The following is a 16554-nucleotide window of genomic DNA, read 5'->3' on the forward strand; positions in this document are numbered from 1 at the left end:
ACAAAAGGGGAATAATATACATACTCGATTGGATCTAGAACCTATATCTTACACTTTAGGGAAATAGTAGGGGAAAGTGGAAAGAAAAGGGTTTGAGGAGATATAAAGGAGGTCAAATTGAAGGAGGTGATGGTAAGGAAAAAACAGTGATGAGGAGGGAAAGAGTTAAAGGAGGGGAAAATGTATAAACAGAAAAAAATAGGATGGAGAAAAATACAAAGTTAGTAATGCTAACTGTGAATGTGAATGGGATAAACTCTCTCTTAAAACAGGTGAATAGAAGAATGTATTAAAAATCAGAATCCTACAACATATTTACATTTGAAGTAGATAAATACACACAAATTAAAGTTCAAAGGTTTGAGTAGAATATATTATGCTTCAGCTGAAGTTAAAAAAAAAAAAAAGCAGGGATAGCAATGCTGATCTCAGACAAAGCAAAAGCAAAACTAGATCTAATTGACACAAACAAACAAGGAAAATACATTTTGCTCTAAGGTATCCTAGACAATGAATATCAATACTAAATACATATTTATTAAGTAGCATATCATTCAGATTCTTAGAGAAGAAGTTAATTGTGTTACAGGAAGAAATAGTCAGTGAAATTATACTAGTGGGAATAATGGCACATACTCAACAACTGATCATATTAGGACATAAAAATCTCACAAAAACAGAAAGGTAGAAATATTTAATGAATCCTCTTTAGATCATAATACAATCAAAAAAAGTATCATGGAAAGAAAGGCTAAAAATTAATTGGAAATTAAATAACTTCATCCTAAAGAATGAGTAGACAAAAAATCATAGAAACAATAATTTCATCAAAGAGAATAAAAATAATGAGGCAATATGCCAAAACTTATGGAATGCAGTCAAAGAAGTTCTTAGGGGGAATTTTATACCTCTAAAGGATTGCATGACTAAATAGAGCAGTAATGAATTGAACCAGCTACACCCAGCCAAAGAACTCTTGGAGATGACTATGAACCACTACATAGAATCCCCAATCCCTCTATTTTTCCACCTGCATTTTTGATTTGCTTCACAGGTTAATTGTACACTATTTCAAAGTCTTATTATTTTGTACAGCAAAACAACTATTTGGACATGTATACATACATTGTATTTAATTTATACTTTAACATATTTAACATGTGTTGGTCAACCTGCTATCTTGGGGGGGGGGAAGGAGGGGAAAATCTAGAACAAAAGATTTGGCAATTGTCAATGCTATACAATTGCCCATGCATATATATGGTACATAAAAAGTATAAAAAATGATAACATGAATAAAATAGTGAAAGAGAAGTTCAATGAATTGAACATGCAAGTAAAAAAGCTGGAAAAAGAACAAATTAAAATTTTCCAATTAAATATCAAATTAGAAATTCTGAAAATCAAAGGTGAGATAAATATCATTAAAAGTAAGAAAACTATTAAACCAATAAATAAAACTGCATTGATTTTATGAAAAAATCAATATAATACATAAACCTTTGGTTAATTTGACTTATAAAGAAAAGAAGAAAACCACATTTATCAGTATCAAAAATGAAAAGGAGGAATTCACCATTAATAAAGAAGAAATTAAAGCAATAATTAGGAGGCATTTTACCCAACTGTATTCAACTGTATTCCAACAAATCTGACAATCTAACTGGAAATGGATGAATGATTATGAAATTATAAACTGCCTAGAGTTGCAGAAAAAGAGATAGAATATTTAAATGAGTCCATACAAATTGAACAAATTATCAATCAACTCCTTAGCAAAAAAAAAAAAAAAATTCCAGGGCAGGTGGATTTACAAGTAAATTCTACCAAATCTTTACTAAACTGTTTGGAAAAATAGGCAAGTACTATAGTTATTTATTTATTTATTTTTTTGCTTTGGAAACACATGTGTTATAGATACTAAAGGCAGAAAAAGGTAAGACAGAAAGTTATAGATTGATTTCCCTCATGAATATTGATGCAAAATAAATTAATATTAGGAAAAATATTATAGCAATTTATCATGAGGATAATATACTATGATGACATATATGTATATATATATATATATATATATATAATCAGGATTCAATATTATGAAAACTATCAACATAATAGAATATATCAATAACAAAAGTAATAGAAACCATATGAATATGTCAATTGATTCAGGAAAGCTTTCAACAAAATCCATCACTCATTCCTATTAAAAACACTAGAAGTCATAGAAATAAAAGCATTATCTATAATGGGGATAAGCTAGACACATTCCTAGTGAGGCCAGTGGTGAAACAAGGATATCCATTGTTACCACAATTATGCAATACTCTACTAGAAATGTTAGGTTTTAGAATAAGGGAAGAAAAAGTAATTGAAGGAATTAGAATAGGCAAAGAGGAAATGAAACTATCACTCTTTGTAAACAATATCATGTTATACTTGGAAAATCATAGAATATCAATTAAAAACAAAACAAATCAAATAGGCAAAAAACCCTACTTGAAGCAATTTACAACTTTAGCAAAATTGCTAATATGCCACATTTAAATGTTTTACCTGTTGTTAAACACACTTAGTTTTTTTTTTTGTTTGTTTTGTTTTTTGTTGTTTTGTTTTGTTTTGTTTTTTTGTTTTGTTTTGTTTTGTTTTGTTTTTTCCTACTAGTCTTTGTATGGCATAGTTTTCCGTTTTATTTATTTATTTGTTTGTTTGTTTGTTTGTGTGTGTGTGTGTGTGTGTGTGTGTGTATGTGTTTTCTTCCTCAAATCTAACAAACCAAACTGAATAAAATACACTGAATGTGGATAATCTCCCAGACTTCTCTTAATATAGCCTTCTTTTCAAATAGCTATTTTAGCGATTGTGCCATACTGATATTTCCAGATCATTAAAACTTTTCATTCTATTTTATATACTTCAAAATTGTGAACAATGTCACAGAACATATTTATGAAAGTTGCTTTCCCAATAATTATGGCAATGACAATAACAACATTAATAAAAACTAGCATTTATATAGTACCTATTATTTGCCAAATTATGTGTGCTAAGCACTTTACAATTATCTCATTTGAATTCTAGAAGGAAGATCTGTTTTACAGGAAACAGGGGCAAAGAATGATTAAGTGACTGATTCATAGTTATATGGTTAATAAGTATCTGGGACTGGATTTGAACCCAGGACTTCTTGACTCCAAGCCCAGGGTTCTATCTCAGTAAATTGTTCCTCCTCTACTATTTCATGTATGTTGTGAATGGTTCTGATACTTTTTCCCTATAATGTTGTGGGTAGAGCAAATTATAGATATTTACCTTCAATCTATCTCTAACATTCTTTTTAATCCCCAGCTTCTAGAAAGTTTAAGTGATATGATTGTAAACCCCATTTCTTCTTGGATCCTACTCTTAAATTGATGTTTGATCCTGTCAACTAGTCATGGGACAAAGATCTTACCACCCCAATCAATCTTTGGTGTAACCAAATGGGAAACAATTTCCCTGGTTCTTTCCTGGTTTTTTGATTTCCTGAAAAAGAAGGTAAGACATTATAGCCTGGAATACCAGATATTATTTCTGGATACCAGAATTAAGTCATAATTATGAAATAAGTCATTGACATTTTCAAGCCCTCAATTTAATTTTTTTAAAGGTTTTTACTTATACTAACTCTGTAAGGAAGGTAATGAAAGTATTATCCCATTCTATAGATGTGGAGCTGAGCTTCAGAGTTTTAGTGATTTTCACAGTCATAAAACTAGTAACTTATAAGAGTTAACTTTATTCTAATTTTTTTTTCCCCGAAGCCATAAACAATGCTTGTTATGTTATCCCTTCGTTTCTTATATAAGGCAGCTAGTACCTCAGTTTTGCCATCTATAAAATGAAGGGATTGGCTCCTTATCAGAATCATACTCCCTATGAATCTTATTCTCTAGAATTTTTTCCTCCCAAAATTTGTTTAAAATCTAAATAAAATAAGATTATAAGCCATTTTCTCTGTATTAATCTGGATTTTTTTCTCTCATTTTTTAAAGATATCGTTTTAAGTATTCCATCACAGTTTTGAGGGCTATCCATCATCGCATAAAACAAAGGGTGAGCAATTTGTCCTACATAAAATATTCAGAAAGAAGGAAGTATCTTGCAAAGGAGTGAATTTTGAAAAGGTGAGAGTTAAGTTTATTAATTAATCATGGATAATTATAAACATTTATTTGAAGTAGTAGACATGTTCAAATGAAAAAAAACAAAAGGTGAGCCAATGTAGAGTAAGTTCCTGCTGGATTGTGGTTGACCTTTTGTTCATAATGTGTGCAAATTTACTAGGCAAGCAGAAGTAATTTAGCTATTAAAAGTGCATGGCCAATTTGTTCAGGTTGGAAATGATAAGTCCATAGCTAGAGGTGAATTTTGGCTATTGCCAGTGCCATAACTGGTGACATGTGTTCCTCTAGAATCCTCTAGACATATTTAATTTTACAGTAACCTATGAAAAGTGACCTTGGAATAAAGGTCCTTTTGGAGCTGTATCTCTGAAATCAAAGCTCCCTGTGGTGCTATAAAGTTTATTTTTGTTCTTCTTTTCAGTTTCACATTTCCAAATGTTGAAATTTAAAAACACTAGGTGGGGACACAGATTCCATTCCTCATCTCTGATTCTTAGGTATATTTTATTACAAAAGGAATAAAAGTGTTAGATGGTTTAAACACAAGCTTGTAGTACATTCTAGTTTTCTATTTATGGCTCTATTTTCATAAACAACTTAGCCAGCATATTCTTGTACTTTTTCTCAGAAGATTGAGTGAAAATATAAGTTTCTAAAAGTATCACAAAGGTTGCTGTCATTTGTTCCTGAATAGGACAATGACATCAAGGAGGTAATGCTATGACATGCAAGTGAATTGAATTTGAGTGAGGGAGGGCTGGGCAAGGTCACCTGCCACACTTTTTCCTCCAAAGTCACCTGGGTCCAGTATCCATAAAAATCCAGATGACTGGAGATGGCCCTGAATGCAATGGGGGACTTTGGGCTTTTTAAGATAAGATGTTCCAGAAGTCTCAGTTTGACTGAGGCTGCAGTCTTTCAATGATTAATGTTTGCTAGCAATTAAGGCAAAGAATCTCCTCTTTCACCTAATCCAAAACAATCTAAATGAGTGAATGAATGAAGGAGAGAATGACTCTGGGAAGGGAAGATCCTCAGGGTTTCTGGGCAAAACAGAAATGACTACCATTTATACTCAATCAGAATCAATCAGGACCTAACAATGACCAACTGGGGATTGGCCTACATACTATTAATGGCCAAGTAAATCAGATTGATTTGAGGCCTGGTCCTTAAGAAATCTAGCCAGTAAACTACAAGATATCTTGAAAGGGTTTAGAGGTGCAAAAGAGAAAAAAAAATGCTTTTTAAGATCATCTATAGGTAAGAGTATGATACTCTATGTGAACAGAAGAAGGGAAGAAGGGAACAGAGGAAGGAAGTAGGGAAAGAAGGAGGAAAGGACAGGACAGGATAGGACAGGAAAGATGAAAGGAAAAGAAAAGAAAAAGGAGAATGGGAAAAGGAAAAAAAGGAAAGGAAAAGGAAAAGGGAAGGGAAGAAAAAAGGGAAAGGAAGAAAAAAGGGAAGGGAAGAAAAGAGAAAGGAAGGGAAGGGGAAGGTAAGGGAGGGGAGGGAATCTTCCAATTTACCAATTCCAAGTCAGCTTTACTCATAGAAGTTGTTGTTTGTCTTTCATTCTTGAAGAGGACCTTCAGAGTGGTGATACAAGTGAATTGGATTTAAGTAAGGGAGGGCTGTTCAAGTTCACCTGTCTCATTTTTCCCTTCAATTATCTGGTTTCTGGTCCAGTGGCAAGATATAACTACCATTAAAAATGTTATGAAACTGATAAAAATGTCATAGATTGGTAAAAATACATTTTCCCCATATTCTTTCAATAACACAAGTAATGAACTGAGTCCCTAAAATAGATAAGTTAGGGACAAGTTTTGCATTCATGTGATATAAAGTGGGATAGTCCCTCCCTCTTCAGCTTCATCTTCCTGGTGTTTATCTTCTAGTTTCTTTGGCTACCTTCAAAGCCCAGCTAAAATATCATGTTCTTCAAGAAGTTTTTTCTAATCCCTTTTAAGGATGGCTAATATTAATTTTCTCTGTTGGTTATCTCCAATTTTTGTGCACCTTTAATTTGTGCATAATTATTTGCATGTAATCTCTCCATCTGACAATGAACTCTTTGAGAACAGGGACTATTTTCCTTCTTATTTATTTATATCCTTGTTGCTTAGCCAATACTTGGCAGAAACTAAGTGCTTAATAAATGCTTTCTGATTGACAGACTTTTGGGTCCCATGTGCGAGTGTGGTGGGCTGTTTTCAACATTATATAACAGTATATTTGAACAATATGATGAGAAGATTTAAGGGTGTTCTATATCATGAATTAAAAAAAAAAGAATTTTTAATGTGAAGAAGAAAAGACATAAGCAGGTCATGATATCCATCCTCAGGTATTAACAGGGACTATCATATGAAAGAGGAATTAAGTTATTCTAATTGACCACAGAAGGCAGAAGTAGGAATATTTTTCAAAAGTTGCCAAGATATTGATTTAGTCCTGATTTAAGAAAATCTTTAGAACAGTTAAATTTATTTTAAAGTGTTTTAGAATTCCCCAAGAGGACAAAAAATGTTTCTTCTTTACAAAAGCATTGCCACCAAAGGTTGGATCCCTACTTAAGAGATGTTGTAAAGAAGCCTTTCAAGTCCTCCTTTACATTTGTGCCTTGCCTCTGAGATTGTCTCCAATTTATTCTGAATGTATCTTGTTTGTAGATAGCTGGTTCCATGCTGTTTCCAGCAAAAAACTGTGAGTCCCTTATGAACAAGGTATATTTCCCTGTCATTGTATTGATAGTTTTTTAAAAGCACTGTGCCTAGATCATAATAAGCATTTAATAAATGCTTGCTGATTTGTTTTAATTAGATTTCTACCATGTTAGGTTCTTACTAAGTGCTAAGTCGATACTTAACAATTCTCTAGTTCCACACTTTAAGGGGAGTTTTACCCCTTTGAAATTCTGGGGAGGAGCTTACATGTTTAAGAGGAGCAAGTTCATTGGTTGAAGTATTTTTTTTTTCCCCAGAAGCCCTTGAGTTATTCCATGCCTATTCTCTGGGAGTCTAAAAGAGGGCGGCACTCTGGAGGAGGAGGAGTCTCTACTCTAGGTCAGAGGAAGAAGAGTCTGGCCGGGAGATTGAGTTGAGACAGCAGATGTCCTCCCAGAGAGAGATCAGCAGTTTCTGGAGACAACAGAACTTTACTAATTGGCATCCATAACATGGGGGAAGGATTTTTGCTTACCCTGACAAGGACTTATTCTGAGCACTTCAGAGGAGCTATCCAGGACCTTCTCATTTTGCCGCCTGAACAGGCACCCTGAGACGGACAAGATCCTGATTCCAGTGGAAAAGCCTCTGATCCAGAGCTCAGTGGAAAAGTCTCTCTGACCCAGAAGTGTGAGTAACAAGGAAACTTTGTTAAACTTTTGTTAAACTTTGTTTAACTTTGTTAAAGAACTAAAGTAGAATTTCAGTGAAATGGGGCAAATGCCTTCTGTTCAAGGAAAATGTTTAGAGAGCATTATCAAGGTTATGAAAAGCCAAGGATTGATTATAATTTTGGAGGAGATTACTGAACTTTTAAAAACTGTGCAGGTCATATGTTCTTGTTTTTCTCTGGAAAAATAATTTGATCCAGAAGAATGGAAATTCGTAGGAGAGCAATTAGATGAACACTACAATTGCAAACCAAACACAATTTCCAAATATACACTTCATACCTACAATTTAGTCCAAATGGCTTTAAAAATTGTTATTCTAAAGGAAAAGAAGAAGGAGCAAAATGGGGAGCTGTCAACTAAACTAGGTGAAAAAGGATGAATTAGATAACAATGAAGTTAAATACAATTCTGAACAACAGGAGCATTTCCCATCTCCTCCCTCAATTAACCCTTCAGAGGTGGAGCAAGAAGGAGGAGGGGAAGAGGCAGAAATACAAACAGAATCACCTGTTAAGCAACCTATGACAAGATTAGAAAAAAACATTGGTTAAAGCTGAGAGAAGGACAGGATATAAGTAATTTTATACATGCATATCCTGTGATTGAAGATATTGACTCTGTAGGTCAAAAAAGGAGAAGATATGCACCTTTAGATTTGAATAAAATTAAAGTTTTGAAAAAAAGGTTGTACCTTTTATGAGGCTACATCAGTTTATGTTAAAATGTTATTAGATGGTTTGTCTTATGAAGTTCTAACCCAAAATGACTGGAAATCCATAGAAACTGGACAAAATCTGTTGTGGCTTGTGGAGTTTCATGAATTATGTAAAATCCAAGTCAGATGCAATTTGGAAATAGGAGTTAACACACAATTCACTTTTGAGTACTTAGCTGGTGAAGGTCAGTATGGAGAGAATTCAGAACAGATTAATTACCCCATGACAGTGTATGAGCAAATTCCTAAGGCTGCAATAAAAGCTTGGGGTGTCCTCCCTGAATAGAAAGATCGGGGAGAGGCTTTCACTTAAATAGAGCAAGGTCCCAATGAACCTTTTGCAGATTTTGTGGGACATTTACAAACTGCTGTCAAAAGAACTATTGGAGAAAATGCAGCTACAGAAATAATGACCAGACATCTGGCTTAGGAAAATGCCAATGAGATTTGCAAAAGAATTATATGGGGACTAGACAAAGATGCTCCTTTAGAGGAGATCATAAGATGCTGTGCTAGTAGGAACAAATGCTTTTTACACATGGACTATGATGAACATGGAAAGACAGGGTCCCTCTTGGCAAAGGACTTGTAGAGAAATTCGCCGATGTTTCTAATGTGGAAAAATTGGACATCTAAGAGCTCAGGGTAAATATGGAGATACAGTGAGAATACAGGGTGAAACAAGACCCAATACCCCATGTCCAAAATGCAACAGAGGACTCCATTGCGCATCAGAGTGTAGAATAATTCAGGGAAATGGGATGAGGGGCTCAGTTCCAGGGCCCCAGGCAAAAAAGACTTGGGGCATGGTGGCAGCTGAGGTTACACCCAAAGAGCCTTTAGAAGATCAGGACTCTGATGTGATCTATCAGCCGAAAAGCAATCAGATGGAAGAAAGGAGAATACCGGCCTTTTAAACCAACAGGGCTGTGTCCAGTGCAAACAGCTCTAATGTAATTGCCAGATGATAAGAAGAGATTTAGAAGAGATTTAGGTAAATATAAGGTAATTAGATAGGTTAACTACCTGGGACAGAGGGTTTGCTTGTATTTCTTCAGAAGGAGAAGGAATCAGATTCATATTCACCTTGTCCATCAGAGAGAGACAGAAAAAGAGAAAGACCTCAAAACAAAGGAGAAAATCTAAGAAACATCTGACACTGAAAGAGCATGGCTGATTAGAAGACTGTTAAAGAACTTTAAAACCAGCAGGAATCATTGGATTTCCTAACACAAGATAAGACTAATGGACAATGGACTTATGGACATTTATAAATTCTCAATTTATGATTATTTGATCATGTTATTTGTTACATACTTCTAGCATGTATTATGTTACTATGTTACTATGTGTAATCTATGTAATTATGTGCAATGCCTCCCATATTGATGGATTTATGTTTCAAGGTCATGACCATCCTATGTTCTAAATCAAAAGAAAGGGGGAGATGTTAGGTTCTTACTAAGTGCTAATGAGATAATGAGATATTAGGTTCTTCCTAAGTGCTAAGTCGATACTTTACAATTCTCTAGTTCCAGCCTTTAAGGAGAGTTTTACCCCTTTGAACTCCTGGGGAGGAGCTTACATATTTAAGAGGAGCAAGTTCATTGGTTAAAGTATTTTTTTTTCCCCAGAAGCCCCTGAGTTAATCCATGCCTATTCTCTGGGAGGATAAAAGAGGGTGGCACTCTGGAGGAGGAGGAGTCTATACTCTAGGTCAGAGTTGGCGGCTCTCTACAGGAAGAAGAGTCTGACCAGGAGATTGAGTTGAGATAGCAGATCTCCTCCCAGAGAGAGATCTGCAGTTTCTGGAGACAACAGAACATTACACTGCCAGAAATGGTTCATTGCAAAATACTATCATATACAATCTAAGATCACTTCTGACTGTGAAATATCATGCTTTTGTGCTTGATAAACCAACACATAGAACTGTTTTATTAAATACTAGAAGAGATCAAAGAGACATTATGTAAATTATTTTCCTTATGGAATCTGCAACACAATCAAAGCAAACATTTTTTTTTTCCTACCTTGTTTAAATCTGGGAACTACCTCAATCTTGATCACACATCTGGGGAATTGGGGGAGTCCCAAATAGGAAAATTCAGGTAATGTTTCCATTTTACAGGCATGATTTTGGAGAGTAAAGAGGAGACATCATTTTTATATAGTTTTAAAAGAGATCTATTTTTCTTTAAATGTGTGAATACCTGACAAACATAACCTAGTTATTTAGGGTATTTTGTGCCACATATTCAGAAAAGAAACATTTAACTGGGTCATGTGGCCCAACTATGGGGATACAAATATTATCTTCTCATAACAACAAGGCATCATAAATTGGACATGTTCCCACAATACTGAGCCTATAATAAGGTCTATTACAGATTGAAATAGAAGTACATTGTATTTATTTTTATTTCCCTTTCTGCAATGATGCATGAAAATAAAATGCCTCACATGCAGAATTTAATAGCTGTCTACATGGATCTGGAAAGTCTCCAAAAGTGGACCACAATATAAACAGTCTTCTCGTCTTCATTTTTAATGTACATTCATCATTTAATATAACTCTTGTCATTAAACAGAAATTATTTATGTATATATGCTTATATAGGTGCATGTGTTTTATATCATTACTATTTTCTTTTCTAGTAGAAAACTAATTTATAATATCATAATTACAAGCGAGATAGGTGGCTCAGTATGAGGTCTGCAAGAAAACACTTAACACTTGTGTAATTCTTGACAAATCACTTAACTTCTGTTTGCCTTAATCCATTCCAGAAGGAAATGGCAAATCACTTCAGTATTTTTGTCAGTAAAACTCCATGGGCAGTACTGACATGCTATGGTTCATGGGTTCACAAAGACTTGGACACACAAAATGACTTAACTGAAGCTTATAAAATTATATTAAAATTTTTCATTGGGGGAGAGATTCCTCTCTCATCTTATCAAGAAATGGTTGAAATATAACAATTATTTACTAAGAAGGAAGGAAGATGTGGACAGAGGTCACTATTTGGATTACAAAAACAATGTTCCAGGTGAAGTGAAGTTGTTGAAAATGTCTCTCTGATTGAAAGATCCTAAAATCTTGAAAATATACTTTACACAAATTTCCAGGAATCAGAAGATAACAAGAAAAGTCAGTTGTATACTAAAGAATCCTGTTGTTCCTGCTGCTGTTGCTGTTATTGCATTGGCAAACAAAGCATGAACCAATACTTAACCATATGTACCACCTGTGTTATACAGCCTTATCCCCTCAGAATTCCCTTTAAGCTATTTACTGGACCTCAGAGATGTTGACCAGCAATTATATGCTAACTGGGAAGACTACTAATCAGGGTTGCATTTTAGTCAGTCACAAAAGATAATAAGTATTCCTCTTGGAGATTTCAAACCAATGTGGAAAGGGGTGAGAACAGATTGCTATTGGTACTTTCTCTTTCAAATTATGTTAGTTCAGTATATCCTTCCTCCTTAATTTATCACTTAGGCATTGAAGCATGTCCCATAAAGTTATAACAGAATGTACTTTTTTCTTTGTATAAGGCGATCAAAATTCTAGCTGGGGAGCTATACTACTTAATAAAAAATTCACTCTTCATTATGATTCTACTTTACTACCCCCACATCCCCTTTAACTATTGGGAATTATTATTATGAACTTATATCAAGAGAAGAAAGATGCTGAAGATAGGTTATTCCAATTCTAAGAGAGGGTGTTAGGGAAAGAGGGAAAGGAATAAGTGAGTGGGAAATCAGAATAAAAACAAATTAAAACATGCCTAGATGACATCATTAATACTGACTTTTGCAACTTTTTGCTGTTAATCAACATACTCTTTTTAAGGTCTAAACTCTGAAATATTGTGAATAAAATGAAGCTTGTTTGTTTTAGTTGCTTTCACATTTAAGTCTCTCATTCTATCCTCCTTTTTTGTAACCCTATCTACATGGCCAGTGATCCCTTTGACTATTGTAATTTATCCTTATAGCAACCAGACTATTTCAGCTTTCCTTGTCAACATTTAATGCTTTGGAACTTCACTTCCATCTTTTCTCCATCAAACTTACTTGATTTGAATTTTCTTCCACATTTGATAAATTATTGTCATATGATAGATGATTATATAATAATATCCTTCTTAAAGAGAAAAAGTTTCACTTTTATTGAGAAATTTGATGCTTTATCCTAAATGAATGATTCGTATTATACATTTCACACATTTTGGCAGATATCAAAGTGATGCTCATGTCAAAGAACTCAGAATTATCATGTATTCTACCTATCTGCATCTCATTTTGGATATTGTAGATAATGTGGACACTTGAAGACCAATGAATAGAAAACCTTAGTATTAATTTTTCTTGAAAAAAATGTTAAAATAAAGGCTGCTTGATAAGAAGGGGTACTAAGCAGTTAGTAAGTGAAAAAGTAATGTTTTCTGACTGATCACAGGAGTATTCAACTTGAAAATAGAGAATATATGTTCAAATTCTAGCTATGTCAATAAGGAGCTGTGTATTTGGGCAAATCCTTTAGGTTTTCTGAACCTTAATTTCCTGAAATATCAAATAGAGATAATAATATTTGTCTCATGACCCACCATGTTAGAGATGACAATCAAGGCTAAATCAATCAAGATCCTATCTAGCCAAGTGCTGTGGAACTGAAAGCAAAAAGTTTACTTTAATTTAATGAAAATAAATGTAAGTTTTATTTAGACTTTCTGGTGATGTGTTTTCATTCCCTACCAAAGAGGGTGTTCTCTAAAATCAGCCTTCCAATCATCTTTCCATATAGCTTAGCTCTATCAGATCTTTTTCCATCTCCAGAAAAGAAATAGTATTTTTCCAACCAGATTTCAGAGACCATTATACATGCTTTCTTTCCAAACCCATCTCTCCCTGTGAAATTAATTCTCTCAATTCTGGAATACTACACTATAGTGGGATTTTTTTAATTGGTAAAGTGGAGGGAAGGAAAGAAGGAAAGAAGGAAGGAAGGAAGGAAGGAAGGAAGGAAGGAAGGAAGGAAGGAAGGAAGGAAGGAAGGGAGAAGAGGGAGAGAAAATAAGCTTTTATTAAGTGAATACTAAATGCCAGGCACCATGGTAAGCACTTAATAAATTTTATCTCATTTGTTCCTCACAACAACATGGAAAACAAGTGCAACCATATTCCCATTTTAAAATGAGAAAATTGAGGCAGAGATGAAATGCCTTGTCCAGGGTGTAAAATTATCTAACCCACTTTATCTAACAGGCACCAGACTGTTTGACATTTTTTCCAATCATATATTCCAGATATTTTAGCCATTATACACTAAACTGTACCACCTCCATATATATCTTGTTTTGGGTTAATAATCAAATTAATATTAATATCATTTTTGGAAAGAATATAATAACCTACTAAAATGTTGGTGCTAATTAATGCTGGTAAATTTTGGTCTTTCAGGCTTGTAGAGGTTTTAAAATTTGCCAGGGTCATATCCATTTAAGTTTGTATATTGGAACTGATATGATATTTTAGTTATATGTGTTGGATGAGAGTGAGTGTGAAGTAGTGAATAGGATATAAGACTTGAAGATTTATGTGTATGTGTGTGTGCGTGTGTGTGTGTGTGTGTGTGTGTGTGTCTGTTTGTGTATGTGATAGATAGAGAATTCTATCTATACACTCATGACTATATAACTTCAGTTCCCCATATGTGTATACATACATCTGTATTTGGTCGATATCATATGACATTTATTCTCTATCTTATAAATGAGCTTTGGTATCTACATGATTGATCTCTCTATTTCTCTATTCACTCAAGTGATATCATGCAGTCTTTATACTGGAGAATATAAAAATAAGTTTTAGTATATCTATTTTCAGAACATACTGAAGGTTAGTACCACATTGTAGTTATTTAGATTATTTTGCACAAATGAGTTTCTTCTATGAGAAGAGACAAACTCCACTTAGCTAAGGATTAATTGAATTTTATTTAAGTCCATCTGAGCTAGATATATAGAAAGATATACTCATATTCATCAATATACACATACCCCAAATACAATTGCATATACACATATGTACATATGCATATATTTATGCGTACATATACATACCTACCTATATGCATAAATACTGACATTGAAAATCTACAAAGAGTTTGTTAAATTTCAAGATATAAGCAAAATGGCCATTTCCAGAGATCATCTTTGAAGAAATTATCCACAAATATATCTAGGATTTAGACCTGTGATAATATTCTACTTGGAATAGCCAATAACATTCTTTTGATAATCCAGTCTTCTTAATATTGGTAGTGTTAAATAATATCAGTATATAAGAATTAAAAGAGATACTAAAGAATATGTATGCTTGAGTATCTTAGTATTTATGTTATAGGCCCTTTGGAGAATTAGATAAAGTCTGTCAGCCCAGTTTTGGAATATTTTTTTTTTTCTTTTGAAAATATTATGATTTATTCAGTAGTTTTTGTATCACTATCAGACAACCTGAGTGCAATTTTAATTTATATTGTTCAATGAATATTTCAATGAATACAATATTAAACATTTTTTAAAATTTTGAATTGCAAATTCATTCTCTCTCTTCTTGCTTTCCTCCCCTTGAGAAGGCAAGACATTTGTTAGAGATTATACATGTGTAGTCATACAAAAAAAATTTCCATATGAGCCATTTTACAAAAGAAAAAAACTTTAAAATACATAAGAATATGTGCATGTATATGTACATAATATGCTTTGACCTGAATTCAGATTTCATCAATTCTTTCCCTGAAGTGGATAGGATTTTTCATTATATGTCATTCTGAATTTCCTTGGATCTTTGTATTTCTGAGAATAATTTTCATTTATAATTGATAATTTTACTATAATGTTCTTCTGATTCTGTTCACTTCATTTTGCATCACTTTATTTATGTCTTCAAGGTTCTTCTGAAAATGTTTTGCTGATCAGTTCTTATTGTATAATAATATTTCATCATAATTATCATTCCCCAATTGAATGGGAATCCCTCATAATCTAATTTTTCTTTTTGCCACCATAAAAATAGCTGTTAAAATATTGTGATACAACTAGGTCCTTTTCCCTTGTTCTCTTTTGGATGCAGACTACATAATGATATTGCTATGTAAAAGGATATGAATAGTTTTTTATGAACATTTGAAGACAATTACAAATTGCTCTGCAAAATGGATTATATCAGGTCCCAACTCTGCATTCCTCCCAATATTTGCAATTTTCTTTTTTCTGTCATTTTATACAATCTTAGAGGTATAAAGTAATATCTCAAAGTTTCTTTAATTTGCATTTATCTAATAAATTGTGATTTATACACATACATATATACATACATACACATATGCATGTCTGTACATGGATATATTTATGTGCACATGTGACATACACACATATCTCTGATTATGGATAGCTTTTATTTCTTTTTTTTTTAAACTGCCTATTCATATCATTTGACCATTTACTAATTAGATAATAACTTTTTTTATATTTGAGAAATGAAGCCTTTATCAGAAAAAAAAAATGCTGTAATTCCCCTACACGGTCCTCCTTTCCTACTAAATTTGAATATTCAACTAAAAACCAATAGCATTCTATTGCTAGTGAGTGAAACTTTCTTCCTTGTGCTTCTCTGCAAAGGACATTCTCCAGAAGGTCTTTCCTGGGCTCTTATTCCTAAATTAGCCTTTCATTTACATTTTATCTCTCTGTAATGTACATAGTTGTCCACATATTGTTTCTTCCATTGGAATATGAGCTCTTTGAGAGAAGGAAAACAATTTTACCTTTCATTGTATTTTTAGAGCTTAGCACAATTCCAACATAGTGGGGCCTTAATAAATGTCCATTAACTGAATGACTGATTGTAGAAGTTCACTTTTTTTATTCCATATTACCAAAAGCCATCTGGTAACTAAATTAACGTACTTACTCCAGTTCACATTTCCCAACATATTATATTGATTCCACTGGGAATATTTTATTTTGAAAGTGTTCCTGCTTCTTGGTTTTAGCAACTCATTAGTCCTTTATAGTTCTATTTGTAGCTTGTTATGGGCCAGAACTCTATACTTAAAACAAGGATTCTTACAATGTGCTAAGTCAGTGGAATTGCTAAAGACAATGTTTAGTTTAGCATGGTGATTAATCTCTAGTGAAGTACATGTACTTAATATAGTTCAACAAGATTGGCACTTATTATGTAATTAA

Source organism: Sminthopsis crassicaudata, chromosome 1, assembly GCF_048593235.1.
Source record: "Sminthopsis crassicaudata isolate SCR6 chromosome 1, ASM4859323v1, whole genome shotgun sequence".
In the NCBI taxonomy this organism is placed as follows: Eukaryota; Metazoa; Chordata; class Mammalia; order Dasyuromorphia; family Dasyuridae; genus Sminthopsis; species Sminthopsis crassicaudata.